At 49.6% G+C, this 23,127-nt stretch overlaps 1 protein-coding gene and 1 long non-coding RNA gene across 2 annotated transcripts in view; one reads left to right on the top strand and one right to left on the bottom strand.

The window, feature by feature from the left end:
• The window catches only part of LOC111853036 (peroxisome proliferator-activated receptor gamma coactivator 1-alpha), a 179,601-nt gene that overhangs the window by 90,063 nt on the left and 66,411 nt on the right, over positions 1 to 23,127 (top strand). The gene's annotated exons all lie outside the window — the stretch shown is intronic.
• Positions 34 to 10,032, bottom strand: LOC111853043 (uncharacterized). Its single transcript, XR_002840373.2, has 3 exons — positions 9,887 to 10,032; positions 8,278 to 8,401; positions 34 to 297 (listed from the first exon to the last, which is right to left on the bottom strand). It is a non-coding gene; the product is annotated as an uncharacterized lncRNA (long non-coding RNA).

A 23,127-nucleotide genomic window follows, 5' to 3' on the forward strand; every position in this document is an offset into this window, starting at 1 on the left:
CAAACATTCTAAAATTTATTTTTTGTTGTCAGTCTCAGCCATTAATTCCTGGCTTCTCTTTAGAGAAAAAAAACAAGACAATATGCTATTGTTTTAAAACCAGGAGGCTCAGATTGCCTGAGAACCTGGAGTTGTTTAGTTTAGTTTTTGTTTAAATGACATGTTCTATTTACTTATGTCAATTAATGCTTTTTGAAGTTTACATTTCATCGTAAAAGAGGATGGTGTATGCTTCAGGGCACTGTGCTGATTGGCTGTCGATGACTGGACCACGTGGAACATCACTGTTAGCGATTCCTGGAGAAAAAAAATCAAGATTCTAGATTCTTTACTGTCATCTCGCCACAAATGTTTGTGTTCCAGGCCCCAGGTGGCTACCATAAAATGTTGTTTCTCTGGCGCCACAGGGGCCATATACAGGGGCATACCCCAGCCATACACGCTATATACAGGGGCATACCCCAGCCATACACGCTATATACAGGGGCATACCCCAGCCATACACGCTATATACAGGGGCATACCCCAGCCATACACACTATATACAGGGGCATACCCCAGCCATACACGCTATATACAGGGGCATACCCCAGCCATACACGCTATATACAGGGGCATACCCCAGCCATACACGCTATATACAGGGGCATACCCCAGCCATACACGCTATATACAGGGGCATACCCCAGCCATACACGCTACATACAGGGGCATACCCCAGCCATACACGCTATATACAGGGGCATACCCCAGCCATACACGCTACATACAGGGGCATACCCCAGCCATACACGCTATATACAGGGGCATACCCCAGCCATACACGCTATATACAGGGGCATACCGCAGCCATACACGCTATATACAGGGGCATACCCCAGCCATACACGCTATATACAGGGGCATACCCCAGCCATACACGCTATATACAGGGGCATACCCCAGTCATACATGCTATATACAGGGGCATACCCCAGCCATACACGCTATATACAGGGGCATACCCCAGCCATACACGCTATATACAGGGGCACACCCCAGCCATACGCTATATACTGTACAGGGGCATACCCCAGCCATACACGCTATATACAGGGGCATACCCCAGCCATACACGCTATATACAGGGGCATACCCCAGCCATACACGCTATATACAGGGGCATACCCCAGCCATACACGCTATATACAGGGCATACCCCAGCCATACACGCTATATACAGGGGCATACCCCAGCCATACACGCTATATACAGGGGCATACCCCAGCCATACACGCTATATACAGGGGCATACCCCAGCCATACACGCTATATACAGGGGCACACCCCAGCCATACACGCTATATACAGGGGCATACCCCAGTCATACACGCTATATACAGGGGCATACCCCAGCCATACACACTACATACAGGGGCATGTCTTTATAGTTAAATGTAGAGAACAGTACAAACAAACCTTTCTATGGGTAGGTGTGTCCAAACCTTTGACTGGCTACCCTGTAGGGATAAGCGGTTAGTAAAGAAGCGCCGTTTAGATAAATGCCGTCCGTCGCTGTCCCGTCAGGCCGAGGCGCTGACCTCCGCGTAAAGCGTCACCTTCACCGTGCCACAGGGGCCCTCGAATCCGAGCCCCACCGCCAACGTGTCCGGAAATCAGAGAGGGCAGGTGGCAGGTCGGGCCGTGAGCTCCGCTGAACATCGGATTAGCTGCGATCTCAGTGTGTGGGGTACACTGTGTATGGCCTCCTTTGTGGGATAATCACTCTCAGATGTTCGTCATTGTTTCGTCCCTGAGAGTGGCTGTGGGTTATAAAGGATCTGATAATCCCCTTGTTGTGGTACATTACTCAGCGGGGAAGTTTGTCCGGTCTCATCCGGACAGTTCGCTCAGGCGCTCCAGGGCGATGCGAGAAACGTCTTCAGCTTCGATTCTTCATCCCGGCCCAGGTATATAAATCCGAGCCGGAAAATGGGAGAATTGGATGTGGACCTGAGCGAAAACGGCTTCTAGATTAAAGACACGCTGGCAGGAAATGGCTTAAACTGTACACAGCCTGTTGCCTTCAGAAGTGAACATCAGGAAAAGCGAATGATTCACCTGTAACGAGGCATCCGGCAGGATAAACTGGCAGCCGGAATAATCTGTCATATTTTTAATTGCTCTGTTATGGGCAAAATGCTCTTTGTATCAATATTAGGAGCGGCCATCGATTTCCGCCGCTATCCAGGTGGTATTATAGGGAGCTAGCGGCTCGCATAATGGACTCGTGCTGGATCGATACTCCGTCGTCGTCTGTCAGTTTCACAAATTCATCAGTAAGTTTTACTCCCGCCTGGACCGTCCCGGGTGTCATCCCTTAGGTAACACTGGCGATCGACACCTCTGGCGGTCACCAGGAGCGAGGTGACCGTCTGCGGTCCATGTGCTGTGAGATGAAGTCTGCGGTTCGACCTTTTTCCGGTTGACGTGGGGACATTGTAGGTGTTTTGTGACTGAGGGGAGAGTGGACCAGAAGGGCCCCCACTTTTGGGAATTGCTGCCCCGTGTCGGGGGAGGGGGGCCGAACAGGACTAATGATTTCACGCAATAGATAATCATGGAAACAGGAATGGAATGTGGTTTTGCCGAGGATTTCGTTGACATCAATCGAGTTCGTGTACGGAGCCTGATGCAGGCTCCTTGATGCCTTCGCTGCCGGGGACACTGTTCACATGATGTTGGCCCCGTGTTGGAGCCCGCCCTCTGGGTGAGGGTCACAGAGCCATAGCTGAATTGCCGCCTGCTCTCCGCTTCCCAAAGGGGCTATCTCCGGTTGTGCCCGCGAGGACGTCCGTCGGCTATTTATAGCGGGAGAGTGGTGATCAAAGTGCCGTGTATCAGAGGACACCAAATCTTCCTCCCCGAGCGGTTCTGGAATGGGTATGGGAAAGCCCAGATGAGGCAGGAGACCCCCGTGCAAGAGAAGGCATGTCAGTGTTGATCCTTTGTTAAATCGCAGACAGGGACAGGCAGATGTGAAACACCCAGATGCTGGTTATCCTGGTGGCCCCCTTGCGCCGTCACTCAGAAATATGACCCATTTGTGATCTATTCAGTTCTAGACGCGCCGGGAACCCCGGCCGTTTCATAGCTGTCTGAAGCCTCCCTGACACAGTGAGCTCACAGCCTTTTCCGGGCTGTCAGGGCACCGATCTGAAAGGGCGTAAGCCATGCGTGATGTTAAATGCTTAATCAGACCTTGGGTGACACTGACAGTTGTATCTCTTGCAAGCTGTGTGTGGGGGGGGGGGGGGGGCAGATGAGGGCAGCCGGTGTTTGTGACAGCGCCCCCCGGAAGTCTGTTTGCTTCATTTCACTCATCGGCGTGTAAACGCGTTAAGACTAGCGTGACGTGTGGCTGTGCCTTCTTCCGGTAGCTGTCAAAGACCCTTGCTAGCTTCTCTTTTCAAAATGATACGTTAAACGCTGCAAGCCGTCCGATTAGGAAGTCAATATAGCCGGCTGAAATTCCGATGTTGTTGCCATTAGCGCTTCTGCGGAGGCGGGCGCGCCAGACCCCGTTTCCCCGCACGTACATTGAGACGCAGCCTATCCCTGGCTGTCCTTAACCACCTCACCTTTACAGCTGCTTTGGGCCCGCGCCAGACACCGGCTCTGTTGTGTCCATTCGGACAGCCGGTGCGAACGCCTTAATGCCCGTGACAGCCTTATAAATCAGGCCCGGCGACGCCCTCTGAAGGCTCATTGTGCATTCGCTCCGCCAGCAGCTGTTCCTCTGCAGGGAAATCCTTTGTTTTTCGGCTACGACTGTACGTACGTACATTCCAGGTTCGGTCCTCTCTTTCCCCGACCTTGGTCGTGGCCTTCTCCCTTCCCATGGTCACCACAAGCCCCGCCCACTGCTCCTGTGATCACAGAGAGCACACATCTGTGGAGGCTGCGTGTAATTAAGAGCTTGTCTCGCGTGTGCAGGCCTACACACAACCCCCCCCACCCCATGCTGCTTTTCTATACCTATATTAGCACATCAGCATGCGTACGTACCCTGAAATGCTGCACATGCCCGCATCGCTAGGGGAAGGGCCACTGTTATTTTCAGCTCTGCTTATATGCTGAAAATGGTGTACAGCATAATAACCTTTGCTGTTGTGCTGGATAAATGGTTATGGAAGATGGATGGATGGATGAGTTTTTTTTTGTTATTCTCCAGCCAAAAACGTAAATCCCTTTGCTGTACTCAAAGGTTACTTCTGGGTTATGGCAGCAGGTCCCTGATGCATTTGCACCTCTGTGTGTCATTGGATTTCCTCTTGCTGCCGGTCCCCTGAGTGAGGCTGAAATGTGATTGGTTAAAAATCACATGCTAACCAGACCAGATGACAGACTTCCCCTCCACTTCCGTGGGGATAGTCTGTGTCCATAGCACTTGCCACACAGTTTGACTTTTTCTTCTTAATGGCTTGTCAGTCACTCTAGATCTCTCTCTCTTGGTCCTGCATTGAGCCTCCAAACGGAAACATCTGGGTGGTAGGTGTCAACAGGGACCTGGGTCAACATGGGCTGGTCCAGCAGTCTGGACGGCGAGACTGAAACACTTGAGCCACATTTGTGCAGTGAGCAGAAGATGGGGCTGATATGGGGGGAGACACAGAGAAGCGCTTGATCACTGCCCTGCCCTCCTCAGTCCATATGCCATCCCAGGGGACCTCTTGAGAGGCTGGAAGTGGGCCTACCCAAGTCTTCTTGCCCCGATGCTTCACCTGAAAACGCTCCATTTGAGCCCCTGTTTATTACGGAAATATGTTCAGTCTCAAAAGTGCCAGGAACTCAGGAGAAAGGGGAAAAAAAAACCTAATGAAAAATGAATGGGCACAGTTACTCACACGGACGAGATTCCCTAGAGAAAATAAATGGCTCCATTCTGGAGGAGTCGCAATTCCTTTGTAGCAGCCATCTTTGCCGGAATTGTGACGACCGCAGAATCTCACGATGAGCTGTTTCCACACCGTTTCCCACCACACCACGTGGCCCCTGGCGGTGCAGTCTGCATGCATGAGAACACGCCACATGCCTGTATCTTCTGAGCTGCGCTGTAACAGGACTGGATGCCTTATATTTACGTGAATGACCACCCTGCCGGCGAGACGTTTTTCTATTTTACTTAGCGAACACTTTTATCCAAATGTCGTTTTTCCATTGAAGAACGCGGGATTAGACGGTCCCTGAAACCCTGCTCAGCGGACCAGCAGCGAAATTTCTCGGTCCACCCTGGGATTTGGACCTTCCGATCACAGCTGCCTAACCAGCTACGTCATACGTCGCCCCCCCCTCCCCTCAGTCACGGAGACAACCTTGGCGAGCCGTAGAGACTGGTTTCCATCAAACTGGAGCCCCAAGGCTGATATCTAGGTACGGTTCGAGTGATGGAGTGGCCCGTTAGTCTCGGCAGCGTGGGCGGGGCCAGGCGTGTGTTAGCCTGACCGCCGGAACCCGCTGCTGTTTAAACACAGAGCGCCGTTCATCGATCAGCGGGAGATTGGCTCGCATCAGGTTTCTTCCCGCGGTTGCCGTACCGTGCTCTCCATTCCCATATATTTATTTATATATTTCCCCCCAGTTGGCTTCTATTTTTGGCATGCTGGCTCTGCCTGAATTGGTGGGGGAGCATGGCGAGGGGGCCCCCCGTTTGGGCGCGGAGCTCATCGCAGTCCGAATGGCATCATTCTGTGTTTCTACTGCCCGCGGCTCTTTCTGTCGAGCCGGCCGGATAATTCGATTGTCTGGCGAGATCCCCAGAATAACGAGTTAAATAATCATATCTATAATGATTTTAGGCCGGTGGTTTAATTGTACCGCAGCTGTTTCCGTGCTCCCTATTGTCACCGAATGGGTTAAAGCTGCTCGTTTGCTGGCTAGCCCTATTTAGCTGGAGGCTGGCGGGGTTTTCTGGCAAACACCATCTCCCAAAAGAGATTGACACTCCCATGGCCGTCTGGGCCTGCGCTGTCCCTCCTCTCCGATGGGGCCTCCAGCCTCAGTGCTGCATAGATGCCCAGGAGATGCATCACTTGAGCATTTCCTGCCCCTTTGCATTATGATAATTCAATTAAGGAAACACGAGTTTCATTTCTACGTCCCGGGCAATCCATCTCACTGACGAGGGCGTGTGGAGACGCTGTAAGACAACTTGAAGGCAATACCTCGCTGTGCTTGATTACACTTCTCTTCTGATTGTGTTTATTGCATCTGCAATTAATCTTTGAGGCAGATACTGTGGTGTTGCTGCTGGCCACACACGTATTCACTCCGGGAAAAGTTCTAGAAAATCCAAGTCTGTTGCCATCCTCGTCACCCTTCCTTACATATTCTTATGTTTGTAATTAGAGGATCTCCCCCTTGTGTATCCATTAAATGTTTGGGGTGACACTGTTGTGTGTGTAATTTGAAAGGGGGTTGGATCAGGGGCGTGGCTTAGTTTGGGAGCAAATGAGAGATGATGGGATTCACAGAGCGTTGCATGATAAATTGATCCTGAGCCTGCCGGCCCTGTCCATGGCTCTAGGGACTCCTCCAGCTCCCGGTTGCATCGGCCCAGTTCCGGTGCCGGTTTCAGTTTAAATCTATGTACCTGTTTGAGTTCAGCACTCAGCTACAGAATCCTGAGGCCACATCATACCGATTCCTTCGGCTGCCGGCCAGCCTTCCTCCCGCGTCCCTCTAGGGGGCGCCCATATGTGTTTGCATCTTCCCGTATTGGCTAATTGCAGTCATCTGTCTCACGTGTCGGCCTTTTTCTGAGGGTGGCCGTGGCCACCTCCATGTCGCATGAATGCATTTGCTCGCCCTGTGCATTTCTCCTGCCTCGGGGGAGGGGTGTTTGGTGCTGATCCGTTTCGCAGCCAGCCCAGCTGATCCTGATGCTTGGCTCCTGCGTTACCTACCGAGTCCGAAGCAGGAGGGCCCTAATTCCCACAGGATTAATGAGCCGGCTTTATCTCGTATACAGGTCCTGCTACCCTTCCTGGCAGCGAGCGGCCCGATAGGTCGGCTCAATTGAGATAGTGCCTCTGAATCTAATTTTTTTCCTTCTCCCTAATGGATTTATCCCATTTAATAAGGTCAGTATTCGCAGGGTGGCCAAAATACCTGTAAATCTAAACCTGGGGGCCTGTGGATCGTATAACGCTGGGAGGGATACCACGTCTGGCTGAAAGGGGTTTTCAGAACCGAGTCATAGGTTCACATATTGGGGTGACAGTGAAATGGGTTCTTCCTTACCTGTTTTTAAAGAGGGGCGCCCCTTAGCGCTAGCTCACAGACACCGGCCTCGCGTGTGGTCGTTCCACAGCGTTAGCAACCCCACGTTATTCTCGTCTCATCACCGTACCCCGGCTCCTGATTCATGCTGCCTCTCAGTTTTTTAATCATGCCGATTTCTTTGTAAGAAAAAAAAAATCACACGGAGATTGCGAGCCCTTTTGGCCGCAAGCCTTGTGCACCGGACTGCTGGAGAAGGCAACATTCCTGCGCAGTAAAACATGCTTCCCGTGAGCGTTAGCGCATCGCCGCTTCGGCTAGGTTATTACGGCGTCGCCGTCCGGCTGAACGACCGGGGCCGCGTCCCTGAGACGCACAAAGGAAGACGTGATGCATTGTCTTCCCGCGAAGGCAGAAGCGAATTGGAACAAGCAGAAGCAGTCACTTCTAATGCGGCTGGCCCTTAAATGTGATTCAGCCTTATCTACCGATGGGCTTTCCTGGGCCTGAAATGATTGTCTCGCTCAAATAAACAGATTGAGCGTACCGTGGCCCCTTCGTTGTATATTGAAATAAATCTTTCAAATCAGATTGTTTTTTTTTTTTTCTTCTCAAGCCATTTCTTTGGCTGCCTGCTCTGCTTTGGAGCTGTCGCTCATAAATTTACCCGCTACGGAGTATAAATCTCCCTCCTGGAGAGCTCTCGGTGTATGCTGACGGCAGGGGCGACGGGGGTGGGGTGGGAGGCAGCCTACTGAGGCGCTGGGGGCTGCTTCTCCCCACAAGCCCCCGGTCTCTCTTTCTGTCCCTCATTTTAAGTGAGAATGTGACAGAGGAGGATGTGAGGGGGCTTTTACTGTCTATCTCATGGTGATGAGCAGCCAGACACACCCAGGGGGACCTTGGAAGGTGTCTACACTTTCTCAACCATCCTTTACTGCTTGTCTTTTAGTTATATAGTTTGTCTATTTGCATTTTAAAATGCAAGGCTAATCATTTTTTTTTTTTTAAACTTACCAGACACTTTTATCTGAAGCAACATGCGCCATTTTCAGCCAATCCCTGGAGCAACTGGGGGAGATGCTCAAGGGCCCGATGGTGAAACCATATTGCCGATTCTGGGATTTGAGCCAACAACCTTCTGGTGACAGACACAGCATCCTAACCCACTGAGCCACACAACATCGTTATGAACAAAAAGTAAACAAGCACACGCATAACGTTGCTTTTCTTTTTAATGCTCCATTAATTATAATTCACTGTCTAGTGTGTCCTGGCTGCCTATTGGCCAATTAGCCGACTTTAATTCCCTTTATCGGACCCCATAGAGGCGTATAACGCACCGTCAGTGGAAAGCGGGAGATGAGGACAACACTGATCAGCCTGCCAACAGAGACTTTGGGAGGCTAAGCTACAGTAGCAGCTGATATGTCTTAAAATAACATCACAGTCTCCCTGCCAAATTGAAAGGATGCAATTTAACACGCTCCGCACGTGCTCAATCAAAAGTCTGCCGCTAAAGATCGACTCCGCCCTGTTCTCAGTCATATGTTGTTACAGGATTTGGGAGAAAGGGCTAAAAGCTGCAACATTGTCCCAAATGCAGCTGGAAATAGTCCGTAATGTTCATTAAGAGCAGTGTTACTGTAACTTACGGGCCATTTGCATTCACCGATCTTGCATGCCAGTGCACTCATATCTAAATCTGACCTTTGACCCAGCATGCACACACTACAAGCTCGTAACACCTCTCTTAATTATAGTGACCCTGTACTGGAAATTACAGCTAACGGGAAACTATACTGCTCTCTCCGGGCAACTTCAACATGCCTCTGTGATACCACTTAGTGGTCAGTGAGTACACACAGGGGTGCCCCTTGGCCCGATGGCCTTTAACTCCCAGAATGCACCACACTAATGTAAAAGGATAGTTATATTTTTTTTGTTATTTGCGATTATTGCTTCTATCAAGTACCTATTCACGGACTAGAGGGATGATTTACAGTGATCCTGCAACGTAATGACCTTCTCTGGTAAAAATTCAGACTGAGCAATAATATCAGATGGGTCCTTAGATCTGTCTCATCAGAAAACCTCTTCAGATCGTCGCCAAGCTGTGCCCATTCTCTGTTGTGAGGACGTCTTTGGATTATTTGACAAATAACCTTTTCAGGAAATGTATGAAACATCGATAAACAATTAAATTATTATTCAACGTTAACGAACAAAGGGAAATCACTTAATTTTATTCCATTCGTTTGTTCTGTATATGTGCCAAGAATTTATCTAATAAACACACCAACAGGAATGTTCCATGTATATTGAAATCAGCACACCTACACGGCAGGTACAGTGAACCCCCTGCAAATAACCTTTTACGTAGAACGGGCGCGACGCGCTGACAGTTAATACTTGGAGCTGCTTAAGTAAATCGGGAGATTTTTTTAGGAGGCGTGAGAAGACGCCAGTGTGACTTTGTATGTAGCGCACTAATATTACAATTCACAAAAGCAGCGAGCGTGCCGCTATCTCGATCCGGGAAGGGAATACACCATAAATAAAATATTTATAAAATCAGATTACCTGACAGTGAAAATCAATATCACATTTCATAAACGATACGTACGCTCCCGCACTCCTTTTACTCCACACGCTACAATCGGCAGGAAGACAACATGCCCTGTTTCCTGCTCCTTTCGCTGAGATCTACTCCAGTGGTTAATCAAGAAAGCACAGGGCCCATTATCAACGTGGAGTTGGAGTTGGCAGACAGCGACGGTAAAACCAAGGCTGTTATTGCCATAAATAACCATGCGGTAATAGGGAGACTACTGGTCTGTCTGACTATTGTAGCATAAATGCAGAACTTACAATGGGTTTCGGCTAATAAGTGGTTTCTGTGTGGCTCGGTGGGTTAGGATGCCGCGTCTGAGATCAGATGGCCACTGGTTTCCCAATTGCTTCAGCACTGTGTGAACCCTCCTTTTGCCACAGAAAGAAAAAAAGATGTATGTCGCTTTGGATAGAAGCATCTATTAAATAAATTAGGCCTAAATGTAACGTTTATATTGTGGGTAAACCCAGTGCCTAGAGTTTGTTTTCCGAGAAAGTGCTATGATAAGGAAATGGAAATATTGATTTTACTTGTACAAGCCTCCATTTTGCAAAAAAATAAATAAAATGTTATACTGCTGAGTTGTTAATGAGATGTTTACTGAACTAAAACGTAAAGTTTAATTTCAGAGTGGGATTACCAGTCTTCCTTAGGTATACAGTCATGCAGAATTTTATTTGTGTAGTGTAAGTTTAATAGTATTTTTTTAAGGCATAACATTCTATAATGCGCCACAAAAGTGATGTTTGCAGTATCTCAGTGCAGACTCTGCCACCTTTACACTGTATTTGTCCTTTAATCGTCATTTTTTATTTTTGTTTTTTTATATTAAAGCTTTAATGGTAATGTTCTAATTGTAATTGCATGGGGGGTTTGAAATAGGTTGGGATGCTGTGTCTGTTATCAGAAGGTCACTGGTTCGAATCCTGGGGTCAGCAGAGTGATGTCATCATTGGGCCCTTAACCCCCAGGTTGTTCCAGTGACAGTTTTTTCTCAAAAAAAAAGAAAACGTACATCACACTGGATAAAAGTGTACAGTGAATAAATGTAAATGTATGCCTGCGCACAGTTGTGTGGCGTGGGGGGTTTTAGGGCTGATACGCGGTCAGCAGGAAAGGTACGGCTCATTTCAGGAGTGCCGCCCCCAGATCAGGACTCCGGGCAGAGCAGGTACTTACGGGGCGAGTGTCCCTGTGACTCCTGTGAATTAGCGTCTGCTGATGAGTCAGCCCTGAGTGGGGGCGACGGTGGGGAGGGGGGGCACCTGTGCGATCCTATCGATCGACCGACCACGGGATGTCCGCACAGGTCATCTCTGTCCCGGAGGGGAGGACTATCGATTTCGCACACTGTGGCACGTAGCGGAAGCGGGGGCTTTAAAGTCGTTTGGGGGGCACTCTCTCCCCCCCCCCCCCCCGTGAGAGCTTGCTAGGAATGAGCACCTATGGCTCAGCTAGTAAACAAACGAGCTCTGTTATTGGCTGAAATGTGTACTGGTGCCGCTGGTGTTTGCTGGCTGTTTATGAGGCCTCTGGTACTTTCCTTCTGTTCCTTAAACAGCCAGCGATCAGTAATTAGCTAGCGACCTCCGTGCTATTATGTTACCCGGCCTCTGCGGAGGTGGGGGCCGCAGCAGTGCCTGTCACAGGCCTCCCTCAGGTCCTCTTTAAGCCCTGCATCATGCCGCTCCCCACCAGCAATGGTGAGTCAGCCTTGTTTTGTCATTGTTATTTTATTTTTTTCCCCCTGAATCATGGTTTTATTTCTGTGGAAAAAAAAAAAAAACGTTCCTGTTTTTCCAGAGCTGTTTCTCTTCCCCCGCCCCAAATTCCACCCGAGAGAGAGTTTCCTAATGCTTGCCTTCGGAGTTTGATTTTTGGGGCTGTAAAAGTCGCGAATAAAAGTCACGAATAAGAGTCACTTCAGGAGCGGCAGGTTATCGGATCCACCTCCATGTGTGAGATGGTCATGGTTTACCCTCGGGATAACACCGGCGAGTGACTGACTTGCTCGCAGCCTCACAATGCCCATTCACGGTGCCGGGAATTATGGGAACTGCCATTCCATAAGTCTGGGTTGTGGGGGGGGCTGTCTGGTAAAGGCCCCGATGTCTTTCCTGGTATGTCACCTTCCAATCGATAAGCAGTGGGCTGGCACTTAGCCTGTGTCGGTGTCTCTGTGCCAAGCCCTCATGGTCACAATAGCACTATGGCGCACTCATGCCACCTTTAACCTCTATTACCCATGTGACCTCTGCTTCGTTACACATTTTCCTCTATTTCCGTGGCAACGACCCTGTTCTCCATAGTAACCGGCCCAGGTTACTATGGTATACCTATTGTATCGCCTGCTATTGCGGGCTGTCCGTCTCCACCCCAGCTTTGGGTTCACCGGCCCAGGAGAGACGGTAAATGCCGGTATTTCGTCATACTGAATGTTCGAGGGACGTTCGAGAACCTGGCTGGAGTCTACGGAGTTTATTTATTTATTTATTTATTTTTTATTCCAGTCATTTTAAGATCATTAACACTGGGAAAGGTTATTACCAGAAGCCAGATAATACAGTAAACAGTAAATGATACGTCTAATTAAAGTCAGCGATGCAGGGCTTTCTGTGAGCCCTAAATGAAACATCAGCGTGACCGACATGGCGGATCCTCGTGCCTTTGATCCTGCTCTTGTGCGGTTATGGGAGGCGTCCGCATCGTCCAGGGGCAGCACGCGTCGCGGTATAGGGTGTTCGACCCACCGCTGAGTCCCACTTCTGGCCAGGAGCATAGCTAGACATTCTGGGACACCCCCCCCCCCCTTACCTAATTTTATGTATAATTTTACATATTCAAAGGCCCCTATAAAGTGCTGAGCCCCCTGTGACTGCCAGGATATCCATGCCCCCCCACCGCGCCCCTGCTTCTGGCCCCTATAACTTTATATCCAAGCGGGTAAATGTAAGCTGGTCATGCTGTACAAGGGAAACGGCATTTATGAATTTGCAGAAGGAGAAAAAAAGCCATTAAAAATGACAGAGGATGTTCAGAGTTTCGGTGGTTGAGTATAAAAGCAGAGGGCTGCCTCTGACTGGTCACTTCAACTTATAGTCACTTGGCCTGTCTGACAGGGGCGGGGCCACAAGGGCACTGGCCTCAGCTGAAAGCTGATTGGCCCCCTTTGTGCCTCCCCCCCATCACTCACCGATTCAGAACACACCATTGGCTAATGATAAGGTCAGCCCCTTTGTATGAATCATCCACCCCCCCCCCCCTTAAAAAAATTCTGTTGCCTGACACCGTAGTAATTGCCCTGGCAGAAAGGGGGCACAAAGGATGTGGAGAAACACGTTCCTGCCGACTGCTTTGTTCTGCTAATGAGACGTTTCCGGAACATTTCCTTTCGGCCCGGATCTCTGATCCGTTTGAAGCCACGCGTTTGATCGATTGTGGTGGAAGACAGATACATTAAGATATAAGTGGGGAAAGTTCCTTTTTTTTTATTTTACACACGGTAAAACTTCTACTTTTATACCCTCTGAGCGTGTAGCTCCCTGGAAACTGAAAAGGTCGGCGCAAATCAATGAGATGAGTGCAAAGGTCACTTATCAAAGTTCCCGTTTTTGGGACAGTAGTGCCCAAAACGAGCCGTACTTAACGCCAGAGCACAAGACAGTTGTTATGCCATCTAAACATCACAGGTGGACTTTACCACGCTCGCGTATATTAATTAGGGCAGTTGTTTTTCTGCTATTGATGGCTTTGTTTTTATTACAAAAGGGTACAAATGCCTAAATCAACGGAACTGATTTTATGGGGAGTGCCGGAGCATTTAATCAATCGTTTGATTTATCCAGGCAGCGCGCTGTGCAAACCCAAAGGCTTCGGGACCGATTTCAGGCCCGCTAGCTTGCCGTCTGCCCCCACATGACCCAAAGTGTGCATCTCTAAACACTATCTGACCAAAAAAAACGGTTCAGAATGAACTACGCACCCCATCGCCTTATCATAAGGTCTCAACAGGTCATGTGACCGACACACGAGCCCCAAACATCATTTACGAGTCGCTTATTAGCATAACGTCATTTGCTGAAGTTCTAGCTTTCAAATAAACATGATTGTGTTCAGTCACACAAATTATTATTAATAATTGACACGATGGCAATGCAGTTACCTACAGACAGCATAACCCTGGAATTATATTACAAGCAAAACCAAAAGTAAAAGTTTTGTTTGGAATATTTGATTATTACTTTTCTTGTATATATATCTATATATTTTTTTGTTTATAGCCTAAACCATATATTAATCCCGGCAGGTTTTAGGTGAAGACAGACCCGGAATGTAACATGTAAACAATGTTTCCAGTGCGTCATACCAGCTTCCTGTTGGTTGACTGTAACTTGAATAACATTGCTACTTGTCAAAGTTGGGGAGCATCGGTCCGTGTTGTTCTTTTTTGTTGACGGCCCAGTGATGGAAAATATTTACTCATTGTACTTTATTTTACGTATTTGTATGACCAGGATATGTACATTCCGCAATATATGGAGTAAGTCAAGTATCTGTGTATTTAATGCTATCGAGAGTGAGGATTTGGACAAGGGAGACCTTGTTAGTCCTTCTTTCTGATAACTGTTCCGTGTTTGTCTGAAGCTCTGCGGTCATGGTAAATAATATACTTTCAAGTGACGAACAATTCATTACCCGCCACGACGCGGTGCTTTGTAATGAACTAAATTCATTAGTGTGGCAGTAATTACACACTTGTCTAATTAAAGATCTCAGTGCTGAATATAATTCGGTTAATTATTCACTGTGCTCGGAGTCAAGTGTGATAACCCTGAATTGTCAGGTTGGAGGTTGCCACCATGACCCCAGGGAGCCATTTGGAAACGTTATTGTTCTATGGTTCGATAAAATAACGGCAGAAGCTGAAAGTTCTTTGGCTGCTCTTACGTTAATCTGACATCAATGGGTCATTTGTCATTTGGTTGAATGTTCAAAGTCATATGACTGTATGCGACTGAATATTCACTAGTCTCTTTGGATTGTCCCGTCTCCTGTGCCCTTTTCTTCTTCGCTACTCGGACACTGGCTTTGACATAAATGACGGGCGCTGTGGCTATCTGGTAATGCTCTTTGGACTGAGCGACTGCCCAAATCGGCGAATCGCTGTTATAATTGTGGGTGCTTCCTGACACTGGTCCTTGCTTCAGGCACCTTTGTCTGTGTGTGTGTGTGTGTGTGTGTGTGTGTGTGTGTGTGTGTCTCACTAATACGCAGTGTGACCTTTGCGCTTAAAGGGCTCGTGCTAAGCGAGCGGTTCCTGTTAGGGGCCCCCAGCCACCGTAGCACTGGAGACGCTGGCTCATGCCCCCGAAAGCGTTGCCGTTCATATGTCCTAGAGATGGGGGTTGGGGGCACACAGGGAAGCACCCGGGCAGCCAGCCGTGAAATGAGAGGATAGGGAAGCTGCCGAAAGTCCTCGGAGACGAGGGGGTGGGGGTGACGTGCCTCGTGATGTCATGCCACAGACGCAGTTGGGAGGAGTTGGATGTTCAGGTGCCCCCCTGTCCTCCTCTCCCCTCCTTTCCTCTTATCTCCTCTCCCCTCCATTCAGTTTTGTTATCCTCACCTGCTCTCAGCTCCACTCTGCTCCTCTCCTCTCTCTGTACTCCTTTTCCCTTCCCCTCCTGTCTCTGCACTCCTTTTCCCTTCCTCTCCTCTCTCTGCACTCCTTTTCCCTTCCTCTCCTCTCTCTGCACTCCTTTTCCCTTCCTCTCCTCTCTCTGCACTCCTTCTCCCTTCCTCTCCTGTCTCTGCACTCCATTTCCCTTCCTCTCCTCTCTCTGCACTCCTTCTCCCTTCCTCTCCTGTCTCTGCACTCCATTTCCCTTCCTCTCCTGTCTCTGCACTCCTTTTCCCTTCCTCTCCTCTCTCTGCACTCCTTCTCCCTTCCTCTCCTGTCTCTGCACTCCATTTCCCTTCCTCTCCTCTCTCTGTACTCCTTTTCCCTTCCCCTTCTGTCTCTGCACTCCTTTTCCCTTCCTCTCCTCTCTCTGCACTCCTTTTCCCTTCCTCTCCTGTCTCTGCACTCCATTTCCCTTCCTCTCCTCTCTCTGCACTCCTTTTCCCTTCCCGTCCTCTCTTGTACTCCTCTCCTCTCCTCCTCCCCCCGCCTGTCCTTAGCAGACCTGTAGACAGAAATTAATCTCGGGGGTTGAGTGGGTGCAGTAGATTTTGTGGGGGGGGGGGTTTGGCTCCTGCTCTCTCCACTCCCATGGCAGTCATTGAACCCCTCCCTGATCAGTGCTTTGCTGGTGCTGACCAGACAGGAACCCGGCGCCGGCCTGTGGCCTCCGGCTCAGCCCTGGGGAGGCGGGGGCTGGTCTTGAAGCTGAATGTCGAAATTTGCCACGCCCCCCCTCCCCACCAGGGCAGCCACCCACTGTTCTTCCTCCGTCCAGCCTCTTCTCCTCCTTTATTCACCTTCTGTGGACGACCGCCTGTTCCTTTCGCCCGCTAGGATCTGAAGCTGTTTCCAGTCCTCTAACAGGGTCAGGGTTTGGAGCCTATCCCAGGCAGCACTGGGCCGGGGTCCACGCTGTGTCTATCACAGGCCACACATACACATGCATAAAGCAGTGCTGGGACTCGAGCCAACAACCACCAGTACAATGCACTGAGCTACCATGCTGCCCTATAACCTGTCTCTATAATAGGTATGAGGTATAAAAGGACTGTGGTATAATATTCAAATCCTGATATTTTCCACATTAATAAATTCATGCTGTTTCTCACACGCGCTCAGATTAGACGGACGCTTCAAAATGCCCCTTTATTTGAAGTCTGCAGAAAACAGGCATCACACATCAGCACATTTCCCAATGACATTTCCATTTGTAAATGAACTCGTTAACAGCAAGATGCGAGTGCTCTGTGGGTCCGGTGACACGCTTCATTATCATATTTCTGGGATGACGCCAGAGAGGAAGTGACATTTCTCCGTGAGGTTGTCCGGTCCCTGTCGGATGGCGCGCCTGCGATTCCCGGCGAGAGAAGGAGCCTTTAAAACGGCAGCAGGCTGGGGAAAATGTCGGTTCACAGCAGAAGATCGGCATTGTTATGGGAGATTACTGCGATTGCATCCCCCTTGCCCGCTTCGTCTGCAGCTGACAGCTGCTCGTGTTGGGGAACACGGCGCTTAATCCCGCACGCTAAATCACGTCTAATTGAAAAAATACACTAGGCCCAAACTCCCTGCGATTTAGAACATTCTAGAAACACTTTACATTTGTTCCGTATAGTGAGAAGCATGGTTTTATAAATTGGAAAGCAAGAAGTGTACATTCGTAAACATAATGCCTACTTGGAAAATATGTACATAGCTGGCATAATTATAAAAGTGAGTTTAGCGAGTGTCAACGAAAGCCTGATTAATTGTGACCTGCTTGCCTCTGGACTGTGGAAATGACTCTGATGGGCAAAGATGAGCAGCGTTCCGGGTTCGAGGTCTCTGGTGTGAGGCCAGTAATAATGTACTGGAGCTGACAGTGTGTGTGTGTGTGTGTGTGTGCGCGCATGAATTATGTATATATTATATTGTGGGATTGTGGGGGGCAAATTTTGACATTGTGAGGACCATTTTTTCTGTATCCACAAGGGGAAATTCAGTTTTATACAAATCTCTGACTGCAATCAAAAAACGAAAAATGCCAAATGTCTTGTATTATGCTTGGTTACTTGATTAAGGTTAGGGCTGACTAGGGGTTAAGGTTGTCATGCTGGGATTAAAGTTTCCCCATAGAAGTAAATGGAGAGTCCCCACAAAGATATATATGTGTGTGTGTGTGTGTGTGTGTGTGTGTGTGTGTGTGTGTGTGTGAAAATTCCACTGTGAGCCTGAGGGTGAAGGGTTAACCCGTATGGAGTGAGTCCCCCTTCCGCCGTTGCCATGGCACTGAGGAAACACCAGAGGGGTGCCCTTACGTTGACTTTGACCGCTCCACAGAAAACGCGTCCTCGCTTGACGGAGTGAGACAACCGGCCCGGTGATTTATGTGGCGACGGAGAATGAAATATGAAATACGGGACAAAAGAATGATACTCTGTCAGGTCATTAAGGTCCGTATTAAAGCCCTTATATTACCCCAAACGGCTCCCGTGAAGGCTTTCGCCGTCCATCTGCGCAGAGAAACACCTTTTGCGTCGAGATGAATTCGCTAAGGTGTTCATGTTAATGTCATTACATTTATATAATGCAGCCAGCCAGGTACACCTATATATACCGTGGTAGGAAGCGTGGAGCACACACACTGCTCTTTGGGGGTAGTCTGCACGCCGCTGTAGAGGTGGAGTGCAGGGTGTATCAATCTTGAGCCGGCCTCACGCTGGGCGTCTGCAATCTGTGCCGAGTGATTTCTCTCTAATCCTCTGAAGATCAGCTCTGCTGTAGGGGCCTCGGCCTCAGAGTCATACAGCACTTTCCTTGGCTCAGGACTTTTCTCTCTCTCTCTCTCTCTCTCTCTCTCCGTCATTTTTTCCCCCAGTAAACAGTTGCACAGGAACCATTTCTGCTTTTTGTTTGTGGTTCCTGTTTACTTGCTTGTTTGTTTGCTCGTTCGTTTGTTTATTTGGGGAGGGGGTGTGGTGCCGAGGTGTTTAAATCCCCGGGATCGTCCGCATCTGGGGGGCCACTGTGCAAGTGCTAGAGGACATCAGAAGCTGGGGCTGAGAATGCGACACCCCCGCCACACTGCTCCTATGCCCCAGCCTCTTAAGTTAAACGAAGCTTTATTTACCATCTGCACAATTATGTCAGAATGTGTTTTTTCACAGATTTCTGTTTAATTTAGTCATACACACATGCATACATAGAGGTGGGAGTGAAGCTTGCAGTCTGAAGGCCAGGTCAGCTATTCCTCTAGTACCCCTGAAGCATTTTTGGGGGGGGGGGGGGGTTGGAACTTCTTCAAGGGTCTGACAGTGATGTGCTCTTTCTGCTGAGAATAGGATTCAAACCCATGACCTTCTGGTTGCAGGCACAGGGGCCTAACCCAGTGAGTCACACCTCACCCCCTATGGCCTCCCTTTTGCTAAGCTTGGTTCCACTCTCCCCTGTTCGCATCCCTCTTTGGCAAATAAAAAAAATCATAGGCACCTTCTCTGTTCCCCAGATGGGCTCCAGCTCAGGTGTGGCTGACACCCCCCCCCCCCCCAAAAAGTCTTCACCATCAGGGTGAATTCCCCCCTGTGAATCCTGGGCCCCAAGAAGATCCCAGAATGCAGCTCTGTGGCTGGGCTCCGTTTTCTTGTCACGTGAACGCGGTGCAGCTCCGCTCCTGGTATTTTTACACATACACATAAACAACGCTCGGTATTGAGGAGCGTGAAAACCCCTCAACAGAAACTCCCCGTGTGATAGATGAGGAGGCGTGAGGCCTCGGAGGTAAGCTCCCGCAAACTGGAAGCCGTCTTAAGTCTCAGGTCCCGTAGCGATGACTCACTGTTGTCGGTAGGCATGGAGAAAGTCTGGAAATGGCCGTTCCGAATGGGGACAGAGTGCAGGGCTGAAGCCTTCATCGACGGAGAAGACGAAGATTACTCACGACAGGTGTGGTACGGTTGCAGGCTGTGTGCTGGACACGGCGGTACTTTTTCGGCTGAGAGGGTAGTAGCGTCCAGGTGACGGGGCAGGGGGATCTGCTTCGTGCCTCACCGAGGGCTGTCGTGTCTGACCTGCGTCCCACTGGGGAAGGGGTGGGTTGGAGATTTAGTCCACTCTCTGGCTCTCTCCATCTCTGTCTGGTGTCCCTGCCTGACAGCTTGTCCCAGGGGGGTCGACAGGCTCCCTTTTAATTACTTCCCCTGATGGGCGGTCCCGACAGCTGTCCAGGAAGAGGTAGGCCACCGTCTCGGAAGCCAGGCAGCTGCCCCCTTTAGAAAGGATGCAGTTATGTCATGCTTCAGCGAAGCCTCCAAGTCAGCCAGCCTGCAAATGAGCTTGTTCCGTGACAGTGGGAATAAGAGGACAATAAGATGAAGTGTGTTGTAGTATTGTTTTTGTAGTATTGTTTTAGTATTATTGTCATACTGTTTTAGCAGTATTCTAGCACTGTAGTATTGTTTTAGTAGTATTTTTCTGTAGTGTTGTAGATTGTTTTACTCTGAGTATTGTTTTACTCAGGAAGTATACAAAACATCAGTGATTCCAAAGAGTTTATAGACGGCAGTTTTTAGGTTTGAACTGGCACAATGGAGGCTCTCACGTTTATTTGCATGCGTGCTTGAAATACGGCTGCTGTTTCCTCCTGCTCATAAAAAGAACACGTGCAGTGGCAGCTTAGTGGCACTGGGTACGGCCGTGCCCGCGGCAGGGACAGAATGTGAGCCTGAGTCACGCGCCTTTCCTCAGCACGCCGGTTGCAGTCAGGGTCCGCCCGTTTCCACCGGATGGAGTTTCAGTCCCATGACCAGCTGGCGGGCTGCCACTGGATCCAAGTGGCTCACGGCTCGCCCGCGCGTGACCCCTGCCGTCATGCCTGAACTGTGGCCTCCTTATCCTCCCCCCATCCCCCATGCAGGTGTTCTGTTTTTTTTTTTTTTTGTTTATCGTGACTCCAAAAGCCACGCCGGTCGGATCCTATTCCCCGCAAGCAGCAACTCTCAGCAGACAGACGTAGCAAAAAGCTGCCTTATCTCCGTCCCTCTAGATATATAATGAATGTGTTTAAATATTAACTGCGCATAAACGCACACGCCGTGCCAGAATCGCTTCAAAATCTAATCAGCGGTTATTAAGATTGGAGGGAACGTGGTTGCCTTAGGAGATGAATGACAATTTCCCCTTGAGAACCGTCGAGCATAATCCGAGACCTTTATTGTGGTCTCTGAGCTCGGAGCTGGAAGGGTGTGTATATGAACCTCCCTGTGGCCCTGCCCACCAGTGGCATGAAGACACGGGTGGTCCGGGTGTTGGCGGGCTGGGTTTTTTTGGGTCGTCCAGCCACAGATCGGCCCTCGGTGACAATAAGGCAGGGGGCCGGCGTCACCAAAGACACCGGCACCGCTGAGGAGAGCATTCCGTGCCGGATTACAGAGGGAAGCAGAGCCACGCATGAGTGCAGCGGGGAACATTTTGGGATGGGAGCGTTCCCGCGGAATACCGTGGTGCTCCCACACTCGATCCAGGACCGTAAACGTCAACAAGGGGTTCAGCGCAGCTCAGCCGACCCGAGGCTCACAGAACTGCTTACATCCCGCTCCTGGAAGTTCGCCGAAAGCCTTTTTCCCAGAATAGCCGTGAGGCGTTTCTAGTAAGAGGTGGCCACCTTTGAGAATTCAGGGGTTATTCACCTGCCTCTACGTTCGGAGAACTGCTCCACTTAAACGGGAGGTTAATTGCTGGCGTTTCCGTTTAGCGGTGTAATAAAACCTCCGTCCTGTTAGGCGCGCGTCACGTGGTCGTGCCCGCTTACCCAGTGGCCCCACGATGCGCATCAGCATGCGCCAAGCTCCTCCCCCTTGTCCGCGCCCGAATCCGCTCCCTCATGGATAACTTGCGAGGAACCCCCACCTCACCGGGGTCCCACCTGCCGCCTCGAATTTTCCTGCCCGTCCTTTTCCGCGTAGGACTATCGATTTCGCCTCGGATGTGCATTATTTTCCGCACCGGCATTAGTTTTGAAAGCATGACGGGAGATGGATCGATGGTAATCATACTCTGCCGCCGATTCCCCGACTCCATTACCGCCTAGGGAGCCTCCTCATGCCCGTCGGCGTACCCCAAGCCGCCGCGTGAGTCCTCGCCTGCGGACGGCGTGGGTCGGCCACCTGGGGGAATCGCACGGGGACCGGGCCTTATCTGAGCCGACCCGCGCATCAATAACACCCCCCGCCCCCCGCGCCACTTCAGATAAAGGCAGGATGAAGTGGAGTGTGTGATATAGTATTTCATCGCTGCTATTCTGGGATTATTTACATGCCATTCTTATTAGAATCCCCGTTCATCTGATTTAAATAAACGTCGCTTCTGTGGTAGTTTTTATTTTTTATTTTTAAAGCTTTTTCCCCCCTGTGGTAAAAGCAGCAACCAGACAAATGGTACGGAAAAGTGATGATACTGGAGATTTCAGGCAGGCAAATAAAGTCTGATAGAGGAGGAGATGCAGGGAGACGGCCGCTCAGCTTAGGCTTGGAGGAGGACCGGGCGATCAGGCCCGTACGCTCATCTCCAGTCCTGCTCCTGTCTCTCTGTGTATCTTGTGGAAATTTCCGGAACGGATCGGTCAAACAACACCGACGTTAGGCGAAAAACAAATGCGGTATTTTCGTACAGATTTGGAAATGAGACGATCGTATGCATGTTTTTTTTAATTTCCCTTTTGCTGTCAGAAGGAGGAATCCTTCATAATTCACTTCTCAAGACTCTGTAGAGGGAGTAAGCCGCATTATTTTAACGGTGGCTGGTTTGATCCTTCACTTAGTATTTCTCGTATGATTTACCGACTTTGTATCTCCTTTAAATCCACTGCAAATAGCGACGATTATGGCTCCGCAAACGCCGTATTAAAACAATCATCATTCTTAAATGTCAGCCGGAAATGTTTCTGCGCATTTTTGATCTATGCTCTGTTTGATGGATTATGCGAATTAGCCCTGTAATATTTAATTAACCCTGCGATGAATCAGTGTTTAAAAAATCTGCCTCAGATGTGGGAAATCTAGCGGTTCTCCCACCGTTCGCCCGCATAACCCCGCGGAGCAAAGGTGCGGCCCTTGTTTCCGGGAGTCTGCCAACAAGCTACTGGCTGCTGTTGACTTTTAGGACTCTGTAAGTCGCATGAACCGCTATTAGCTTTAGGGAAAACAATGTTAATTCTATTAATTAGGCTTACGTATTAGCGTAATGCATAAGCGCCTGTCAAGTTAGGGACGGAAGGTACGTGGAGGTCAGCATAATCGGGGGTAATTCTAGGATTTATTTAAGGTGGGGGGCCATGTTTCATACAGAGGGACCAACCTCACCATTAGCCAATGATATGTTTTGAATCAGTGAGTGACAGGTACTCCGAGGGCCAATCAGCTTTCAGCTTGGACCCCATGGCCCCACCCCTGTATACGCCACCTGATGTAATTGAATGTGGGTGTGAAAAGTCACATGTGCAGCCGGACTCTGAGCTCTCTAGGCGGGAAGCGAGCGCGGCGCCACCTGCTGGCAGTGATGAACACAGATGCCATTCCACGGCACAATATGCTCGCCC

This window comes from Paramormyrops kingsleyae, chromosome 25 (assembly GCF_048594095.1).
Source record: "Paramormyrops kingsleyae isolate MSU_618 chromosome 25, PKINGS_0.4, whole genome shotgun sequence".
NCBI lineage: Eukaryota > Metazoa > Chordata > Actinopteri > Osteoglossiformes > Mormyridae > Paramormyrops > Paramormyrops kingsleyae.